General features: G+C 40.2%; 1 protein-coding gene across 1 annotated transcript in view; it reads right to left on the bottom strand.

Moving 5' to 3' along the window:
* The window catches only part of DUSP8 (dual specificity phosphatase 8), a gene marked incomplete at both ends in the record, with an annotated part of 88,277 nt that overhangs the window by 20,744 nt on the left and 44,440 nt on the right, over positions 1 to 23,093 (bottom strand). The gene's annotated exons all lie outside the window — the stretch shown is intronic.

Genomic DNA, 23,093 nt, shown 5'->3' with positions numbered 1-23,093 from the left:
ATTTGTTGCCTCTGCAGAGAATAAGAAAAATGGAGTGGTTGTTTATGTTAAAAGTGCCTTAACAGCAGACTTAATTGAAGCAGATAAACATGGAAGATATGTTATGATTGAGCTGTTGTTAGAAGGTAAAAAGACGCTTCTAGTTGGATTATATGCACCTAACCAACAACAAGCTGATTTTTTTAGCTTACTCCACACAAAGCTTACCCAGTTGGATTATAAATCTTTTATTTTTATGGGAGACTGGAATGGTGTTTTGGATGTACAGTTGGACAAGGCTGGAGCTTTTAAGCGCATTCCAAGTCATGCTAGACTGCCTAAATCTTTTTTTGAAATGAAGGATGACCTGGAATTGCAAGATATTTGGCGTGAGAGACACTTACAGGAGAAGGATTATACTTTTTATTCTGACAGACACCAATCTTTTTCGAGGATTGATTTTATTTTGTTGACTAATGATTTTTTTTTCAGAACTAAAAAGGTGAAGATTTGTGCAAGAACTATTTCTGACCACAGTCCAGTTTGGTTGGAGATTGATAAGGAGAAAAGAGACAGGCGCTCGTGGCGTGTAAATGAGAATTTGTTTAGAAATCAGAGAAATGTGGAAGAATGTAAACAGAGGATGAAGGATTTTTTTGAGATTAATATGAATAAAGGTACCTCTATGGACATGGTTTGGGATGCTAGCAAGGCCTATATGAGAGGGGTGTTGATATATATGAATAATAGACATAGACGTGCAGTGGAATCTAGAAGGAAAGAATTGGAGAATGAAATAAAGGAAAAAGAAAAGGCTTTGATTTTGAATCCAGAGGATGTGAAGCTTAAGGAGGCTATTAGACTGCTAAGAGGACAATTTGATAAATTAATGGCAGATCAAGTGGCAACCAATCTGCGGTTTGCTAGGCACAATACTTTTTGCAACGCCAATAAACCAGGCAGATGGTTAGCTTATAGACTGAGGAAAAAACAAAGGGCCTCTAATATAGACAAGATTGAGTATAAAGGTAGGGTTGTGTTTCAACAGAATCTTATTAAGGATGCTTTTGTGGATTTTTACTCGAAATTATATACTAAAGAGGAAATTAATGTAAAAGATATCGATATATATCTGGAGAATGCTAGCATCCCAGTTCTTACGCAAGTACAAAAAGAGGGGATTAATCAATTGATCACAGAAGAAGAAATTCTTACAGCAATTAAAGAACTGAAGGTGGATAAAGCGCCAGGCACGGATGGCTTGACTGCGGCCTACTATAAAAATTTACAATTTGAGATGATAAAGCCGTTAAAGGAACTGTTTCAGACAATTCAGAGGGGGGGAAAGGTGCCACCGTCTTGGAAAACAGCTTTTATCTCTTTGATTCCGAAGGAAGACCAGGATGCTACTCAAGTTAAAAATTATAGACCGATATCGCTTTTAAATACAGATTATAAGATATTTGCTAAGGTTTTGGCTAATAGACTGATGAGGGTTCTGCAACAGGTGATTCATGGTGATCAAACGGGGTTTATTAGTGGTAGGCAAATGAAAAATAATGTGAGACATATAGTTGATGTGTTAGAGTTTTTGGAAAGGCACAACCAGATCTCTGCAGCGCTAATCTTTTTAGATGCTGAAAAGGCCTTTGATCAATTGAATTGGCAATTTTTGTTGAAAGTTTTAGATAAAATGGATTTTGGGGAAAATTTTTTACAGCCGATTAGGGCATTATATCAAAAACAATCTGCCCGCATTATAGTTAACAATAGCCTGACGGCAGTATGTAATATTGAGAAGGGCACAAGGCAAGGGTGTCCGTTATCGCCCTTGTTATTTGTGTTAACATTAGAGATACTATTGGCTAAGATTCGGAGCTCGGAAAAAATTAAGGGGATACAAGTTGGAGATCAGGATTATAGATTGAGAGCATTTGCAGATGATCTGGTTGTTACAGTGACCCAGCCAGAGAACTCTGTTGTGGACCTGATGGAGATAATAACGCAATATGGGAAGGTTTCTGGATTTAAAGTAAATACACAGAAAACTAAAATTTTGGCTAGAAATATGACAATTTCACAGAAGGCTCTCTTAGAAGGATTAACTGGATTTGAGATTGTTAAGAGGGTTAAATATCTGGGGGTGATTTTGTCGCCCTCTAATACAAAGCTATATAAAAATAATTATGAAAAACTATGGGGGAAAATTCAAAAAGAATTGGAGAGTTGGCAAAAATTGCAATTGTCTTTGTTGGGACGGATTGCAGCAGTGAAAATGAATGTCCTGCCCAAATTTTTATTTTTATTTCAAATGATACCGATTCTTAAGAAAGATTCTAATTTGGAGGAATGGCAGCGTGGTATCAATAAATTTGTGTGGGCAGGGAAAAAGCCACGAGTTAAACTTAAGATTATGCAGGATACTCGTGAGAGAGGTGGCCTTAAATTGCCTAATTTTAAATTATATTATGAAGCTGCTGCATTAGTAGGAATAAGTGATTGGATTAATTTGACGCAATCGAGGTTATTAAATCTTGAGGGCCATGACTTGTTGTTTGGCTGGCATGCATATTTGTTGTATGATAAGAAGGTAGATACTGTGTTTAGGATGCATATTTTAAGACAGGCATTGCTGAGAGTTTGGAAGAAGTATAGACATAAGCTAAGCAGCAAGATACCATTGTGGGCAATTCCAAAACACGCAATAGAAAATATACATGCTGGTTTCAAACATGACGTGACTACGTACAAGGAAATTTTAAGTTTCGAAAGGAATGTTTGGTGTTTGAAATCATATAGCCTCTTGCGAGAAGAGAAGGTTGTTCAAACTTGGTTTCAATATATTCAACTACAGGCCAGGTGGAAAGAAGACCAGAAAAATGGATTTACAATGACTGATGAAAACTTGATAAAGCAGATTAGAAATCAGGGATCAGCACATATTAAACGGATATATCTTGCATTGATAGAGATTGACTCAGAAACAGAGCTTGTTAAGGATTGTATGATAAAATGGGCCCAAAACATCCAGGAAGTTATCTCAATGGACACGTGGGAAAAGATTTGGGTGAGGAACGTAAAATTTACTCAAGCTCAAAATCTAAGAGAGAATTTTTACAAAATGTTTTATAGATGGCATCTAGATCCTAAAAAGCTTGCAAGTATGTATCCGAATTATCAGCCTAAATGTTGGAGGTGTGGTGAGGAAGATGCAACATACTTTCACATATGGTGGACATGTAAGAAGGTTAAGGCTTTTTGGATAAAAGTCTGGTGGAATATGCAGAAGATTCTTAAACAGAGGATAAAGTTTTGTCCGCAACTCTTTCTGTTGGGAATAATTGCAGACGCTACAGTTGTGGACACCAAGCTGATGTTGAACTTAATTACGGCGGCAAGACTTTTGATAGGCCAATACTGGAAGAAAGAGGAACTGCCGACCATAGAAGAGTGGACTTTAAAGGTTTCCGACCTGGCAGAGATGGCGAAGATTTTGGCCTATTTGAAAGATCATTCGCAAGAACGTTATATTATGGAATGGAGAAAATGGATTGAGTTTATCCAGAACAAGTATAGGGTTAAGAAGTTTTATGTAGCATTCGAATAAGTCTTCTTTCGTTTTCTTTTTTCTTTTTCTATTTTAGTTTTTTATATATATTTAATAATGCTAAGGTTTGTTTTATCCTATATAAGCTAGAGAGTGATGGATTTTAGAATTTATAGTTGTTAGTATATGGTTGTTTATGATTGCTTTTTTTTTATATATACCTTGTATTTAGCTCTGGGAAGTCGGGGGGGGGGAGGGGGGGAGGGGGGGAGGTAGGGGGGGAAGGAGGGAGGGGGGGAGGGGGGGGGGTGGCAGGGGGAGGAGGGAGGGGGAAGGGGGGTTTTTTAAAGGAAAACTGTATTTTAAAACTTTTCAATAAAAAAAAAAACCTTGTTCAATTATGGGTGTGATCTCTATGCCAGCACTTGTTCAAACACTGAGGGAAGCCTGCAATTCACAGTCTACCACATTTAGAGAACAATATCTTTCCCACCTTTCCTTCTGTTTTGTGATGTATCAAATAAAGAGAACCTATGCAACTTGGATTCTTTTTTAATATGGATGCATTTTGCACTGATTTTCTTTAACTGAAAAGTTACTGCATTTCCCTCTATATTCTGCAAGCAGTCAGCTGCCCAATAAATATCAGTGGACATTTTTTTAAAAGGCACTTCACTTGCCAGAAGTAGCAACAATTTACTCTGATTTAGTTAGCTCACAATAATTAAAGCTTAATATTTTTTTGGCGACTAAAACATTAGCTCATGTAGTATCAAATCCTTTGCTTCATTGCAGATCGTGACTTAATACAACACTTGTCTTTGTTCTCTAAAGATGCAAGATCCCCATGGATGCCAAATCCACTTTCTAGGCAAGCTTGGATGATAAAATAGACACCAACCAACCACCAGATGTCACTATGAGTGAGTTGAGCAGCCATATAAATTCGGTTAATAAAGGGGGGGGGGAGGGAAATGGATGTACTAAACTATACCTAAGAAGATTTCAGGCCAACCCAGATCCCAGCTGGAAAGCTGTAGCAAACCTCTGTGATAACATGCAGTTTTCTTAGCAGCATCTGCAGGTTTTCAAAAAGACACACAAGTGGAACTGTTGCAACCCCATTCAGCTAAATTTTAAGATCAATTTATCTCCATCTTTCCACAACTTTCTCCCAGATTGTTAGCGCCATTAATAATTTCTATTATGCACCGGAAAGCAATGTTTATTGTTGGATCCTATGTAACAGTTCCAATGAATAATCCCTAATTACTTTGATCAGTAATTGGGATCGAAGTACACCGACGTGTTCATCGGGTTCTAAAGCATTCAGTGCTGAAGGCATGAGAGGTGAAGTTTCCTTTCCTTGCTATGAAGGACTCCATTGCCTCAAGGGAATCTCTCTTATGGGGGATATGCCAACGCTGATCACGTCTTACAAATACTGCCTGTTTGCTTTTTAAAAAATTACCTTTCCTTACTGTGTTGCTATTTTTATTCTGAACAAAGAGAAAGTGTGTGTGTGTGTGAGAAAGAGAGAGAGAGAGAGAGAGGGGAGAAAGGGGGGTGGGGAGAGGGAAATGAAATGAAGAACAAGAAATAAAATGACCCAGAAACCACAGATTATCCCCTCTTGGTTTAAATTTATAAATGACCCAGAAACCACAGATTATTCCCCTCTTGGTTTAAATTTATAAACTCTCGTATGATATTTAGTGTTGTATGTGGGGAAAGACCTGTTTCCGCCACCATCACCCAGGTGTGTGATTTCTGAAGGGTGGAAACAATCCACTTCAATGAAGAACATAGTATTTATTTCAAATGAAGTACAGAACAAAGGCATGAATTATTTCATACATGCAGTGATAGCATACCCACCCTCTACACTAATGAAATAAGTATAAGCGTAATGAAATAAGTGTAAAGGTTAAATTAAAAGACTTTGTTCTTAAAAGGAATCTTATACGCTGTATGGGTGTTTGTGGGTGGGTAGCTGTAAAATACTAAGGTATTGTATTCCAGGTTATTTAGCATGTAAGATTCTTGTTCCTATAATTGAATCGAGGGTTTTTTTTAGGCAAGCACTTTGGTTAAGGATACAAAGGCGACATATTCGAATTATATATTCAATGTGTAGAAGGTAGTTTTTTTAAAAAAACCTCAACTCCTCAAATGTCAAAAACAGAAAGGAGAGGGGAGAGACACCTTCCCCCCCTTCAATTTTATAACAGTGAATTTGGTGCCTTCTTGGAAGATCAGGAAGAGACTACACGGGGAGGTTGGACTTCCTGTTGTAAATCTCTGAGAAAACCCCAGTCTCTGACCTCATATTGCCTCCAGCATCTCTGTCTTAATTAGAAGATTGGGCGAGGGGGGGGGAGAAAGAGAGAGAAGCTGCCACTTGCTTTAAAAGAAGCTTCTGTATGTTTTCTTATAAGCATGGCCAACAATGAACTCAGCCTTTGAAAATCTTGCAGGGTGCCTCACAAAAGAGCTTCCTTTTTGCTAAAGAGTCTGCTGCTTGTCACTCAGTCTCCTGAGTGTGAGACAACAGCCCAGATTGGTTCTTTTGTTCCCACACAAAGCAGTCATAAGCTGTCTGCTTTGGTCACCAGCAAAACCCACCACCTTTTTTAAAAAAAAACAACAACCCACAAAGCTTTTCTTAGGAATCTTTAGAATAGGGTGGTATACAAATCATGTGAATCAATCGTCCCTCTATCAAACCTCTCTGATATAGCTGAACGAGTTAGAAAAAGCAGTGATCCTTCTTTCAGGAAAGTGTAGCTTCTTCCCCCACCCTCTGCCCTAGTTTTTAAGGAGAAAGGCAGTGGGGACAGAAAAGAAAAAAAAAAGAAAAAAGATTTTAAAAGAGAAGATAGAGAAATATACCGTTTTGCTTAGTATGCTGCAGTCAGGATAAAGAGGGATAGCTAAGTCAGAACTGAACAGGGTGACTGGGATGCATCAGGCCCAAAAGTTTTCTACTTAAGACCATGCATGGGGCAATGACATTTGGCACCATTTCCCCTGCTCCCCTTCATAATAGGATTAGCATGTCAGAGTTGGCTTCCTTCCTCAAGTCAACCTCAAATGGAGCTCACACCGTCAGCTTGATTAGGTCACCCCTGCTGCACTAATTCTTCATCATATCCTTTTTTGTATTATCCATGGCACTGGGAATGCTCAGCATATTTCTCTTGCAGTCTCACTGCCTTCCCTTGTGCAAGCCAGAGTATTTGCTGTTTAACCATGACCAGCAGATAGGAGGGATTCTGGAAATATATATATACTGCTCTTACGTTCTTCCAAAGCTGCTTCTTTTGATGCTGTGGTCTCAATGGCTTTAGGATCTCACACCATACTCCTATTTAAAGGTTTTTATTGCAGCAAAAGGCTCTGCTGTTATCTCTGCTATCTGGCCTCTTCCTTCTTACATGTGCTGGCACATCAGTTGATCTCCCTTTCCATGCTATCAAGGTCCACCTTGCAGCACCACAGTTCAAGTCTCATCCATTTCTATCTCATCCAAGGCGGACTTTTTTAAAGCAACTACAAATTTATTCCATCTACACATCATTGTGAATATACCTTTCTCTTTTTTTTGGTCTCTATGTGAGTTCTCCATATTTATATATGTAAGACCAGTTGTTTCCATTTGACAGATTAGAAATTATTACTCCTTAATTATCCCAACATGGACCTGAATGAATAAGTAACCTAATTTCATCAGGGTTCCCAAATAATATCCAAATGATAATGTCATCTTTCATACCTAAGCATAATAGGCATTTTCTTCTTAGGTGCCTAGTTTTCCTCTGAGAGAAAATATATGCCAGATGCAAACAGATGTGACTGTATTAATCAGAAAGAATAACCTAGGATAGTTTTTTTCCAATATGATGCCCTCCAATAGCTACAGTAAGAGTTGTAAACCAGGAAATTTAAAGAATATCAGTTGTATTATTAGGAAATCATTTTGGTTCACGAGGGAATATATAGGATTCATGACAGGTAATTTCAATTATATGCAGAAAAATTAAAAAGAAATGTATAACAGCTCTCCACCTGTCAAATGTTTTTCTGAGTTTTTGCCCACTCTACGTTTTGACTGCAAAGGCTTGTATAGAACAACTAGAAAATCAGTCTGCAAAAGCAACAATACGAAATAGCGATAGAATCGATGCTTATGTGCTGCTGATCCAGATTTTCCTCTGTTTCATGTATTTTACTTAGACCAGCTTTACAGGTTCTAAGTAGAGAAAAATGTGTCATAACCACAAATGACTTATTACTAATGACACCATCTCTGAGCTATGCCCTTCCTGACATATTAAAAAAACAAACAAAGTGACAGACAAAAAGGTCAAGCACTGTAGGAGAATCTCCATTTTCGTAAAGAGTGATGGGGAAACTCTCTGTTTCACCACTTGGTAAAGTAGGTCACTCTACATGTTTAAAAGGCTGCTTTCCACCCCTTTTTTTGCACTCACTCCCTTCTGCAAATAATAAGCCATTGTGGACAGGCTGAGGAATTCTTCTAGAGAACGAATGCTATCAGTCATGGGAAGAAACAAAGAAAATGTTCTGGGGATGCAAAGCTGTGGAGAGTAACACAGGGTCTGTTGTCTCTGCCACCTACCCCACCCTCCATCTGCACATCCGTTTTGACAGTGACCTCTAAAGAAGAGAGCACAGGAGAAAGGAACATGTGGTAGATTACATAAGAGATCTGTTTTCCTTCTCTTGGGATCTTCCCTTTGCACTCCCGTTTTGGAGGTGTTCTCAGTCAATTACAAAATTAAGCTTGCTTTTTGGGGGGAAAAAAAAGGAAAAAAAGAAAAAGTTCCAGCCTCCTTAAATCAAAATCTAAGAGAGTCCTCATCGCTAAATGCCCACTGACTCTCACACAGTCTTCTTGCAGGAAACAGCAACAATCAGCATATTTCCCAATTGTGGGTGTGTGTGCATGTATGTATATTATATATTATATATACATGTATGTTTATTTTGCCTCGTGGTGCCAACCCAATTCAGACCGTATTTCCTCAGAAGGATATTGGAGCATGCTTAGGGGTCGCTGCCTGTATCTTGCATCTGCACACCCAAGGGAACAATGGGCATTTGTACCCACCACTACCACATACCTAATGCAGATATTCGCCCAGTTCTAAAAGTGCAAGACGCCAGCTTTCAATCTGCCTCCTTCCCCAGCACACAGTCCATACTAAGCAAGCTCTCCATGCATCCACCCACCCACCCCCGCTTGCTTTTTCCATTCCCTTTCATGCACATCCCTGCCTTTCTTTTAAGGGTAATAATCCCGGAGACCAACCTCGTATGTCTCTGCTTTGCTTCATTCGCCTGACCCTGATTTTCAACTTCATCTGCCCCTTGTGCATGTCTGGCCAGGTCTGGTCCTCAGAGGAAGCAATCATAACATCCAAAGGCATCCAGGCAGCTGGATTGTGTCTTTCCCAGAGTTATCTCTCCTGCCCTCGCCAAACAACAGCTGCTGGTGGAGGGGGTGGGGGGGGAGAGAAAGCCTCCTCTTTCCAAAAAAAGGGAAAGAGAGAGCTTGAGGTACCCACAGATCCAGCTCTGAGGAGAAATTAAAAAGGGAAAGAGGAAGGTAATCGGACAAAAATATTTCTTCTCCTTCTCAGCAGGATTAATTTCCTCCTGACTTCGCCCCTTGTGTATGCGCAGCGCCAACTCCAGCGAGCCTGAATGAGCTCAGCACATGAGCAACAGCCGATCCACCAAGGAGCAGTCATAGCTAACGGGTCAGGCATGCAACCACATTCCTTACTCAGCACACAGACATGCAGTTTAACTCAAGAGCTACGCTATTGGCATATGGTTTGCTCAGCTGCTTAAAGAGACAACATCCCATTTCCCCCCCCCCCCCCAAATCTGATTCCAGCTCTTGTTCCAAAATGCCACAAACAGCAGCTGGTAAGGGCAAGATGAATAAACTCAAGTCTCTTTAGCTCTGACAATTTAATATATTTGTAGCGAGATGGGGAGCGTTCGAGTATGGTGCAGTTCAGCTAACCCATTTGCTGCTGCACGTTCCAAACCACAAACGAAAGCGTGGCAAAATTGTCTGCTATCTTGCCTGGACGAGTCCATTCAAACTAATAGCTTCCAGGATACTCTTTAGTGCAATTTATTTATGGGTTTTTAAATTATTTTTATAAGTAACTCAAGGTGGCAAACATGACCAATTCTCCTTCCTCCTCCTATTTTCCCCACAACAACCCTGTCAGGTAGGTTGGGCTGAGAGAGAGTGACTGGCCCAAAGTCATCCAGCTTTCATGACTAAGGGCAAGGCTCGAACTCACAGTCTCCTAGTTTCTAGTCTGGTGCCTTAATCACTAGCGTTTTCCAGCTGTACGACATTTTCCCTTTTCCTCTCTTATCACAAATCTTAGATTCTGCTCTGTACACAGCTCCAACCTTACTGTCCACTATTATCCCCTCCCTTTTCCAGGAGTGTTGAAGTAATTTATACCAATGTGTTCAAACATTCCAATAACTATAATCAAGTCTTTAATCTTGTTCTCCTCTACATTCCAAAACTATGTACTACATAATATCTACTGAAAACAAGCTGGTATTTGTTCCAGGACAACGAGAGCATTTAATTTAAACAATTAAAAAAGAAAAAAAAGCAGGAGTGCTGGTTCAGGATATACTTTAAGCTAGGGAAGCCTTTGTGTCCCAACTGCACTTTCCTTTTAGGGCAATTTTAATGAGGACACAAACTGGGGCAACAAACTCACTCCCCTCTGGTTCATTTGTGAGCCCCATTCAAATTGACTGGTTGGTCAATATGACTTTCCTTAAATGCACAGTTAAAGATGCATTTAGAAGTATGTTACCTACATTAAATATTATCAACTGAACTCTATATACGGACACATTTTTATTGATTGAGTCTATTATTCTAAAACTCCTGAAACAACACATTCTGCATAAAAATTCATATCTGATATACTGCAAATCATCTGCCTTAAACAGAAACTCATCAGGTGTATCAGAGGAACGTGACTAGAAGGATGGCCAGCTTGTAGAAATTTAGCACTGACACATACTTCCTCGATCTGAATCTGACCTGAAAGATCAAGGTCAATTCTTAATACATGAACTTACAAAGGTTCCAACATGCAAAGCCATCTCAGCCCAAAAAGCTAAACAAAGTCTTAGTATGTATCTGAGAATACAAAATGGGTTTTATCACTAATTCCTTGATTTCTCAAGATTGAAATCTGGATATTTGAAGCACTTCTAGTCTTAATTTAATCGAGGGCCTAATTTTTTCTATAAGTAATGAACTGATGCATTTATCAGCTGTTATCTTTATCTGAGACATGCTTACTAAATCAAGCAAGGTAAAAAGCCATCAGGAAAAAAAAACTTTTAAGTTGCTGTGCCACATTTGTGGAACAGCACTCTTATTATACTATTTTTTAAAAATTAATTAATATAACCACCCATCTCACCACAGTCACTATGGGCAGTTAGGAATGGATAAAAACGCTATGCAAAGTAACAACAGAAAATAAAACCTTTAAGGACCACCAAGGTAAAAACTAACCTAGCAAACTTCCCAACACCCATGATTTATCCAGGTCTTTAAATATTTTGGAAATCTGGCAGGGCTAAGGCCAATCTAATCTTGGGTGTTTAAGGTTCCTAAGAGCAGACATGGTAGCAGAAATGCTTGGCTTTCTAGAACACTGCAAGATGATATTCTGTAACCCTGCCTGGCACTTAAATTACAATGCTTTCTGTGCTGATACTTACAGGAAGTTCTGAACTTGTGATGATTTAAAGTTATGATGGACACATACACCCCTCCACCAAAGGGTATTTATGACCCAGTTCTGAAGTTCTGACAGTTGTCCCCTGGTCATGTGATGACATTTTGGGCACTTGGCAACTGGCCTGCATTTATGGAAGTTTGCAGCATAATTTGCAATGTACGTTTTTGACAAAACCCAATACTTACTTTGAGTTTTCAGCAAAAACATCCCATAGCGAACAATGAATTTGCTTAATGACTGCCACAGGGGACAAAAAAGGTTGTAAAAATTTTTGTGATGAATTTGTGGTCCTGTGATGATTCACTTTACAACTGTCATGACTTACAACCAGAATAGGTAGGTCTCCATTATGATCTTAAGTTGAGGTCTACCTATATTACACTCTATGCATTTAAACAACTTTTTGCATTCTGTTAAAACCTCACAGCACTGTAGTCTACTGTAGTCATCTAGCAGTTCAAAAAATGTAATATAGCAGGGGTCTTCAAACCTGGCTCTTTTATGAGTTGTGGACTTCAACTCCCAGAATTCCTCAGCCAGGCACGCTGGCTGAGGAATTCTGGGAGTTGAAGTCCACAAGTCATAAAAGGGCCAAGTTTGAAGACCCCTGAAATATAGGGTACCACTGTGGAGAGGAAAAACCTAGCTGGTGTTCATGTGCGTGGAGAGCAGAAGCCAGCGCTGGACTTGGCTAGACGCAAGGAATCGTGACATGAACCAAGGCAAGGCGAGACTGGTGGAGGAATCTGGAAGATCCAGCAGCCCAAATGCCACTAGTTAATTGTTGTGAAGCTAATTTGCTCCTCTGTGCATCAAGAATAGACGCGCAATTGCCAAACAGAATAAACTACAAATCTAGACTGTCCGGACTGCATTGTGTAGATTTCCCTGACATTGTTTGCCATATATCAGGGGTCCCCAACCTGCAGGCCACTACCGGTCCATGAGGTGTTCAAAACCAAGCCGCCTGAAGTAGTGGGTGACTGTGCGCATGAACGTGCATCCCCCCTTGCGCAAGTAGTGGGCATGCTCCATCTGCACAAGTGGCACACACGCACTTGTGCGCCACTCGTGCAGAACCATCCCCTTCCCCCCTGCTAAATATACTGTAAATAATAATATACATTAAATAATAATTCATATTTCTGACATTATCTCAATCCCGGTGCGGTTTTCTATCATGGTTTTTTATGCATTGTATTTTGTATATTATATTACTGAGCAAATAGGGCAGCATTCAAAGAACTGGACAAAATTGGGCAGTTCAGAAATATAATAGGTAATATTTAATGTGAGAGTCCATGAGATTTTTGTTTGGCATACAAACAAAAGGACAGGGAAGGAACCATTTTGTTCTTTCAGCTAATGAATATGGACCTAACTACCCCTTTCCACACCAGCCAGTGCTTTCGGTATCAAAGTGCAGTAGTATACTTAAAAACACTGAATTGTTAATTACTATCAGCAATTCATACATCCAGTATTTGTATATGAAAAAAATTACAATTATAATCCACTAAATAATTGTAGTTTTTCTATTATGTGTGAGAAGAAAAACTGTCCATATTTGTGATATACTGTAAATACAAAAAGGGATTTATTCCAAAGATAGAAAATATATCATAGCACCTTACTGTATATAAAGTTAACAATGTATTAAAAGTCCTGGGGTCTATATCCAACTGTCAGTACTAGCCCTAGTCAGAAATTCGGTATTACTGAACATATTTTGCATAGAGACCCAGATTCAGACTTGCTGGCATCTCTGTGAAACAAATGATAAACTCCTTCTTCAAACTGTGCAGTTAATAATTGCTTTGGATGTGCTTTTCTGGTCTCCAGATGTGTTGAGTTTGCAACTCCTTCTCAGTATGGCCAAAGGACATAATTGTAGCATATGACACTGGAGAATTTTAAAATGCTATATATATAAGGCTGGAGTTTAGTGATAGAGAATACAAAGCACCACATGTCTAGATAAGATAGGAAGGACCTGGAAAATCTGTACTGTCCAATCTTCCTAGCCTATTACCTTTTCTTCTACCAAGAGTGCACAATGTTTAGGATTAGTTTCCTAAAAGGTGCTTTGGCATGCACAAGAGCACAAACACAGCCCCTGTTGGTGAATCATTCGAACAAGGATCCTGAAAACAGACACATCTGTTTTAATAAATTGCTGGCACTTTTTGAAACTAAAGCAAAGTATTGAAAAATCCTACTTTCTGCATTCATGACTTCTCATACAGATAGAGGGAACTCTACATCCTCATTCTCCTACAGAATTTCTTTCTTTTTATGCCTATGTTATTCACAAAAATAGTATGGTGAAAAAGTCTGATATTAAGCTAAGGTCATATCTTCAGTTTTGGCTTGGTACGTTGTATGATTTTAAGTTACTGGGTTTGTGAGTCGAGTTTACAACTTTCATACAATATATAACCCATTCAATATCAGGTTCTACCAAACTGCCTGTAAGGGAAGGGGCGATTGTACTTCCTTGGAACTAGAGCAAATGGCACAATATTTAAACAGCCAAACAGTAAAAGGTAATGCTACTAAATCAGGTCTGTAACCAAGTTATTTTTTTCCCCCTCAATGTGTGCTGCTGTCCAATGGTTGCCCATATTTTGCAACCCCGTTCCTCTTATCCCATTTCAGGGATATCCTGGGTTAGTGGGTATATTTTATAAATCCAATACATGTCATGGGCACCCACAGAAAACAGCTACCATGGACCAGCACTATCTTTATGACCCTAGAATATAATGACACTACCTGGAAGCAAGAAAATAATCCCACTAGTAGTCTCTGTTCTGGGCAGCATGTGCTTAAACACAGAGATTTTTGAGCACATTGTTAAAACAGGGAGGACAAGACCTCTCCCTTCAGGGTGCCAAAACATGTACTTGACCAGCCAAGCTACAAAAACAAATTAATTAAATTAACAGGTGAAGAAGCAAAAAGAACCGATTGGTACATGCACCAGTGCAGAAACACAGACTAAATTAGATGAGGGATCATCTGGAAAGTTGGACTATAGCTTCAGTATTTAGCTATATACAGAATTCCGAGTGACAAAGTTCCATGTCCACTGACATCATGATAGTAATTTGACATCATGGTAGTAAGTAAAGTGACAAAGGACAGGTAGTTAATGACTACTTTAAGTTGTGCCAGCATTGAATGAACGGTACTTATGATTGATCCTCAAAGTTCTGGCCGTACTAGCATTCCTGCAATCGCATAATTGCAATCTGGGCATCTGGCAACTAACTTGCACGTAAGTCAGTTGCTGGATCTCACACTAACACAATCATCATTTGCAACCTTCCATGCAATGGGGAAGTTAGCAGGGAAGGTCACAAGTTGTACTCCATGCTGCATGCCTGCCTGCAGCACCTCTTGTCCCCACTCCACAGCGCCCCCCTTGCACCCCTCCCTTGCCCAAGCCTACACATTAAAAAAAATATTTTCAATTATTTAATTAATTTTAAATAAATAATGTCATTACCGGCAGATGGAAAGCACCCTAGAAGATAAGCACTAATCAGTGTAAAATTCTACAGGCAGCTCTTCTGATCAAGGAAACCAAGTTTTTAAAGGACAAAACAAAAGTCAAGCCTCATACCAAGAGCCTATATATTTTCCAGGTATTGCTGGTTTTGTAATTTATACAAGCTGTAGTGTGAGGTGACAGATGGCCAAAAAGGCCCGATTAGCTTTATGGTTAATAGTCTTATTCTTCCATGAGAAAGGCATTAGCCAAACCCAGCTTTCCTTTCCCGCAGATTTCTACACATTTATTAAGCAGAGCTTTGATGCTTTCTAGTTCCATTTATAAATCAGTGATTCCAAGCTCTGCAAACAACAACAATAACAACTGTCCAGGATTAAATGGACCAGATAGGATGCTTTGTCTCTTTAAATCCAAATATTTACAAGGACAAGTATCCAAGGTTGAACTGCTTAATGGGAGTTCAGTGTTTTTCCTTAACGGTGACATCATTCCAGATGAAATCATCCACACTGAACAAACCGTCCTACCTCCTCACTCCATGATTAGAACCAGTGTTCTAATGAGGCTTGTTATTGTAACAAATGTGGGGTTGATTATTGTCAGCTGTGGCTTGGAATTTGGAGAAAAACAGGCAACCCCTCCCCCTTCTAACCAGGAAAACAAAGTCACTATTTAAACAGTGGGAGTTTATGAAAACCCAAGATGCCTTTCCTTGTTCTCCCAAATTCATCAGCTTCACCTATGAATCAATATGTCATGCTATGGCCCTACTATGAAACTCAGAAAAAGAACATTTTTAAGAGGATCAATGCAATCAACTACAGAAAGTTTTAACCTAAAAAATAAAGCAAGCCTGTTTCCTTTCTATTGATGAGAACTGATTTCTGATACTATTTTCAAAATAATCCCCAAATTCCATGTAGATATTATCACTGAGGCCTTTTATGAAAAGCCACTCCATATGCATAAAACAGCTTCTGATGCTAGAACTAGCATTTACAGATCTATGGCTGTTTCCCCTAAAAAAAAAATCTGCTGTGCAAATCTTATAGTTATGGTAGGTGGAGATGATGGGATATGAAGCCATTCTGGTTAGGAATGTAATACCAATTGTATGGCAAAGTTACTATTTCCTTTCTTGAAACAATACTTCTTTTTTTGTTAGGGGACAATATGTCAGCTTTGTCAACCAGAGCATAATTTCTTACGTTATTATTCCCTAAATTCCCTTTTGTCTTTCAGAAACCAACTACAGAGTGACATCATTTCTTTAAAAAAAACAACAAAACTGTTTTCAGTTCCTCCACTTCTCCTTTCCTCGTTTTTTCGTTCTTGATCCAATTATTACAAAAGCTGTAAGAGAAAAAAGTGGGCGGCAGTGCATTCCAAAGAATAATTATAGAATCAGGAAAACAAGTTTTCTGATGATAGCATTACCAAACCCAATGCCAGAATGCAAGCCTGGAATACAATTCACCAACCACGTGACCTGGCCTGTTTTTCCTGAAGGGAGCACACAGAAACTTCTACAATTTTGGCTTGTAACTACATCTTAATGGCCAGCCACTTTGAATGAGGTTCCAAGTCCTGCCAGCAAACATAGCCAGCCATCCTTCCTCAGACTTTCTGTCCTTTACAAGTTCTAACTCAAATGGGCAACAGGATTAAAATGTGCCAGCAAGAAAACATGTGGCTGTCTTCTTGGTAGGTCTCAGCCTGAAGATCCAAGAAAAGAAGGAAAAAAGAAGGTGTAATTCTGCACATAGTCATCCTTCTCTCAAAGCTGCTTGGAAAAAAAGAAGATAAGAGGAATGAGCAGAGAGAGAGAGAGAGAGAGATAGAAGATGGAGACAAAAAAAATGTATAAATCCTGGTGTTCCCTGAGACCTTCTGTGGAAATGAAAAGCAGGATTAAATGTTGACACCTTTGCACTATGTGTGGGAGAGGACTCCTGAGAATAACATGGACAGCCAAGTAAACAAACTGATGGATAACTGAACAAATTAACCCACAGCTTTCACCCGAAGCATTAATAACCAGCTCAAATTATCCTATTTTAGACACATTATCTAAAGACTTAAATGTAAAGGTAAAGGTTCCCTCGCACATGCGTGCTAGTCGTTTCCGACTCTAGGGGCCGGTGCTCATCTCCATTTCAAAGCCGAAGAGCCAGCGCTTGTCTGAGGACGTCTCCGTGGTCATGTGGCCGGCATGACTAGATGCCAAAGGCACACGGAACGCTGTTACCTTCCCACCGTAGTGGTCCTTATTTTTCTACTTGCATTTTTACGTGCTTTCGAACTGCTAGGTTGGCAGGAGCTGGGACGAGTAACAGGCGCTCACTCTCACACTTGGGATTCGACCCACCAAACTGCCGACCTTCTGATAGACAAGCTCAGCGTCCTAACCCACTGAGCCACCGCATCCCTATTCTAAAGACTTAGGACTCTGGAAAAAAACTCTAATGCTGGGAAAGGAAAAAGAAGGAAAGAGAAGAAGAGAACTACCTGCCTCAAGGTGGATAGACCGAGTTACAGTGGCAACGATGACTACATTCAAAAGAACAGGTTAGGGACAGTTTGTCATGGAGAAAATCTATCTGTGGGTCGCTAGAAATCGAAAGGACTTGATGGCGCATAATCGATCAATCTTTTAAACTTATAAAATGAAGAATCTTAAGGTTAATTGCAAAGTCACTGGCATTCTACTGAAGCATGTTCACCTGGGAGACATACTACATTTCACTCTCTGACTCAGTCCAGATTTCTAAGAAAATTGAAGAGCTGACCTGCTGAAATATGCCTCAAATGAGACAAAGTAAGTTCTAGCCGACTGTTTTCCTCTGAAATTTTCAGAACAGACAGAGCCTATTATGGCTATTAACTTGATACTCAAAATCTTGAATTGCTTCTTCACCTTGGACAGAAATCAAGTTTTCTTCAAATATATATCGCTTATTAAAATAAAAGCTGAGATACAATACGCTAATCTGACCAAACAGATGACCGTGTGTGTGTGTGTGTGTGTGTGTGTGTGTGTGTGTGTGTAGTTTAAAAAAGGAGTGGCCTAAAGTATTTTCAGAAGCTTCCATGGATATTAGCATGACTTCAGACCACTGGACAGTGCGAGCAGGCAATTTTCCAAAACACAATTCAAAACTTGCAATTCAGACAAATGAAACAAATAAATATTGAATGGAAAGAACTTCAGCTAATAGCCTTTAATAAAAGAACTGGCTGTTCTCAGGGCTGGCTCTCTGAGTAGACCAATCTATACAAGTGCATTCAATTCCAGGGTGCCCCACCTCTGCTGAGCTCACTTCTATGTAATTTCCAAGAAAGGAAACAAGTAAGCCTTTATCTGCATAAATAAATTATCATTGGTAGCTCCCTACACTCAATGGTAAAGTCTTCTATTGTAAAGGCAATATTGCAGTATGATGCTACTGAAGTGAAGCTGGTATTGTTAGTGAATACTGTAACACTATTCCCAGAATTACATGTAATTTGGGGGCTAATCATTCAAGCTGGTATATAGCTTTGGTTTCCTATCAGACTAGGAAAGGATAAGCCAACCCTTAAAATTATTCACTGACAGTTGGAGCTGCTGCTTACATTGTAGGAGTTGTTTCATGGCTATCTCCTTTTCTCAATGATTTCCTGAACAAGCCACTGTGAACTGTATCATATAGTGTATTTTATAGGCCTCCCCTCCCGTCTCCTTCAGCATGTTTTATTAGCATTTCTAAATGATGCCTATCTTTCCCTAGCTTCAGCCACCACAGCAGCATGTGACACTGGACAGAAACATTGGTGGGGGGGGGGGAGATAGGTTGAATGGATGCTGACCTGACATTATCACAGCTGGCAAGAATTGTTTCAATACAACAAAGGAATGGTGCTTCTGCTCACAATTGTCTCACAAATGGTGAATAAAGGTATGTAATACATACTGAAAAAAATTATGTGTGGATATGAGAGTAAAGACTTTTATTGTTTCAGAACTCAGAGTAGCATGATGCTGAAGAGAAAACCATTTTTGATACTCACTGATCAGCTGGAGATAAGTACTGCCTGATTCAAGTTGACTCAGCCTTCCATCCTTCCGAAGTTGGTAAAATGAGGACCCAGATTGTTGGGAGCAATATGCTGATTATGTAAACCACTTAGAGAGGGCCGTAAAAGCACTATGAAGCGGTATATAAGTCTAAGTGCTATTGCTATTGCCCCCTGAAGGTCCCCAACGTTAGGGTATCAACGTAATTGCAGGATGGCTGCAAAGTGCTTTGTGAGAGATGGTGCAGTGGAAACAGTGCACTCTGTCAAACATCCAGCTGAAGTGGCCCTTATGGTGATTCTGCAGAACATCTTATATTCAATTTGTGATACTTATTAAGGAACAAGGCTAAAAAGTATTAAAGCAAGTTATATACCCTATTCTCGCCTCCTATATACTTACTTAAAAGTCCATTTGTCCCAAATTCTAGTAGGGTTTCCATGGAAATTCTAGAGCTTGTTCTAGACCAGGGGTTCCTTTTTTGCCATCAAACCTCCCTTTAGTGTAATCTTAATGTATAGGTAAAGGTAAAGGTTCCCCCGCACATGCGTGCTAGTCGTTTCCGACTCTAGGGGCCGGTGCTCATCTCCGTTTCAAAGCCGAAGAGCCAGCGCTTGTCCGAGGACGTCTCCGTGGTCATGTGGCCAGCATGACTAGACGCCAAAGGCGCACGGAACGCTGTTACCTTCCCACCGGAGTGGTCCCTATTTTTCTACTTGCATTTTTACGTGCTTTCGAACTGCTAGGTTGGCAGAAGCTAAAAATCCACACAGGAAAATGAATAATGAAAACTACACAATGAAGTTTTGGGAAAGGTGACTGCACTGTAACAATGTAATTAAAAGGTTCTTCACACACACCCTTGGACTCTTGTCTGCACCTCCCCAAGGGAAATATACCTCACAGTTTGGAAAAGTCTAAAGACTAAAGCTCCTCAAGCTATTTGGATTAGTGGGCATATCTGAGAGTCATTGATTTTCTTGATTTTCAAATGATTTTCCTTTCCATGCATGAATGGTTGTCAGAATTGTCATGGCAAAATAGCTGATGCTCTAAACCAGGGTTTTCCAATGGTTAATATCAAACCCCCAGGGTCAATGGGACTATCCATTCTTGCTGTTTTGGTTGCTGTTGCTATGGTTCATTAAACAGCCAGATGTTCACACTGGATTGCGCATTTTTGTCCACCTACTGAGTCCTTCCCAAGGATAGGCAGATATGGTTCAATAATATTAAGGTATCTTCACAGGAAGTAAGTTGTTCCAAGTAAAACTGCCTTTTGCAATTGACTGATGGCGAATTTGTCAATGCCGATGGTGTTCATGTGGTGCTCTAATGATTCTGGTATCCCGAGTGCCGCGTAACAGAGTGAGCGCCTGTTACTCGTCCCAGCTTCTGCCCACCTAGCAGTTCAAAAGCGCGTAAAAATGCAAGTAGAAAAATAGGGACCACTCCGGTGGGAAGGTAACAGCGTTCCGTGCGCCTTTGGCGTCTAGTCATGCCGGCCACATGACCACGGAGACGTCCTCGGACAAGCGCTGGCTCTTCGGCTTTGAAACGGAGATGAGCACCGGCCCCTAGAGTCGGAAACGACTAGCACGCATGTGCGGGGGAACCTTTACCTTTACCTTTTTATCTTCACAGGAAGTAAGTTGTTCCAAGTAAAACTGCCTTTTGCAATTGACTGATGGTGAATTTGTCAATGCCGATGGTGTTCATGTGGTGCTCTAATGATTCTGGGATTGCATCCAAGGCACCAATTACTACCGGTACTATCTTTTGCCATTCTATTTATTATTGTTATTCATAGTACTATTAATTAAACAAGTACTTGTTATTTTTATATAGTAAATGGAGTATATTTTGTTGCTATCTAGTGGTCACTCAGAATTTTACAGCCCACTTATAATCATATGCAATACTGTTGATATCAAACTAATTTGTTTCTAAAACAAATGGAACAAAAAGCATCTTGAAACAGCTTAATACATGCCGTTATACACAAAGCCTCCCAAATAAGTATGTTAGTCCACAAAGGTTTATACTAGAATCGTTTGTCTTAAAATTGCCAAAAGGCTCTTGATTTTTCATGCAAAAGATAAAAAATATCATCCAACTGTTAACTGATATTTTTATTAATTTCAGGAACAGTTCAGAATTATTTCCATTCTTCATTCTCCTATTTTACTTTTAAGTCATTGTTTGATTCAATCTCAATGTAATAAGAGAAAACGGGTTTAGGAAACAGCCACTTTAGTCCACAGGTCTGCAACCCGCGGCTCCGGAGCCGCATGCGGCTCTTTCAGCCATCTCCAGCGGCTCCCAGTCCTCTGCCATGTGCAGTCCAAAAAAAAAAAAAAGTGGGACTAAAAAAGTTCAACCAATCAATTCAAATATGCAGGGTAGGTGCATATCTCGCCTTGGCTCCACTCTTCAGTCAAATCCTGTTCTGTGCATGTGCGTATGTACGCGCATGTGTACACATTTTTTGCAGCTCCCAGTTTTTCCTTTTGTGAGGGAACCGGTTCCGAGTGGCTCTTTCACTGTTTCAGGTTGCTGACCCCTGCTTTAGTTGCAGTAAATCACACATTTCTAGACAGCTAAACCAAGGGTCCCCGACCCCTGGTTCGTGGACCGGTACCGGTCCGCAGCATGCCAGCAACTGGTCCGCACAAACAAGCAAAGCCCCATCCGTGAGATGCAGGAAGCACACAAAACCACACACTGTCCGGTCCAGAGAAAAACCTTTCTCCATGGAATCGGTCCCTGGTGCCCAAAAGGTTGGGGACCTCTGAGCTAAACTATGCCAGCAGAAATTATAGATAATCTTTGACTTACAACCAGTCATTTAAAGACTGCTTGAAGTTATGATGGAATTGAAAAAAGCTACTTACAATCCATGGTCACATGACTGCATTTCAAGGCCTGGCCAACCATTTGCATATATGACAGATTGCATCATTCCACATGATCACATTTTGCGACATTTTCTTGCTGAAAAATGGCAAAAACTGTCCATTGGATAAGCTAGATTTAGACACATGACCACCTGATTTGCTTGAGGGTCGAACTAAAAACAATTGTAAAATTGAGCCCAATCACGTGATGATTCAACGTACGGCCACAATGACTTACGATCAAAATTCCAGACTCAACTGCAGTTGTAAGATGAGGACTACCTGTATGTTCTAAAGCAGGGGTGTCAAACGTCCAGCCCATGGGCCGGATGCGTCGCATGGAAGCCGTGCCCACCCCAGCTCCAGCAAGGGGAAAAAAGTCACGATACCTTGCGACACGTCACGTGATGTGGCAAGTTTGACACCCTTGTTCTAAAGTATTTTCAAGAATGCTAGGTAAAGAATGCCTTTACCTAGCATTGTCCCGTAGTATTGAATGGGGTTATATCTCCCCCCCCCCACAAATCACTTAATCATCCACATCTAATTTCATCAGCCATCAAACTCAACTGGAAATCAATACAGAGATCAAGGGATGGCAGCATCTTGTCTCAGGCATGAATCAGGCAGGTAGGCTCAGATTCAATGCATACTGTTCACTTTCTAATCTATATTCTCCTCTCATGCCCTCTGCTATGCAGCTCTCACAATAGATTCCAAACAAAAACATCAATGGCCTCATTCTGGATGTTCAAATAAACTAAATACTCTGACCATAAGAAAGGCTGAGCGCCAAAGAATTGAGGCCTTTGAACTATGGTGCTGGAGAAGACTCCTGCGAGTCCTAGAGGAGATCAACCCTGACTGCTCTTTAGAAGGCCAGATCCTGAAGCTGAAACTCAAATACTTTGGCCACCTAATGAGAAGGAAGGACTCACTGGAGAAGAGCCTAATGCTGGGAAAGATTGAGGGCAAGAGAAGAAGGGGACGACAGAATGAGGTGGCTGGATGGAGTCACTGAAGCAGTAGGCGTGAGCTTAAATGGACTCCAGAAGATGGTAGAGGACAGGAAGGCCTGGAGGAACGTTGTCCACAGGGTCACGATTTCGCAGCTAACAACAAAAACCACTTTACCCATTTCTTTTACACACATAGGTATAGTAGAGCCCTGTTTCGCTTCATTTCCCAGGAACCATTAAGCAAACCAGCATAAACAAATGGAAACATTAAATGGCTTGACACAAAGATTAGCTCCTGACTTGTC

Source organism: Vipera berus (assembly GCF_964194415.1).
Source record: "Vipera berus genome assembly, chromosome: 1".
In the NCBI taxonomy this organism is placed as follows: Eukaryota; Metazoa; Chordata; class Lepidosauria; order Squamata; family Viperidae; genus Vipera; species Vipera berus.
The sequence above is the reverse complement of the archived record's forward strand: the minus strand, read 5'-3'. Positions and strand labels throughout refer to the sequence as shown.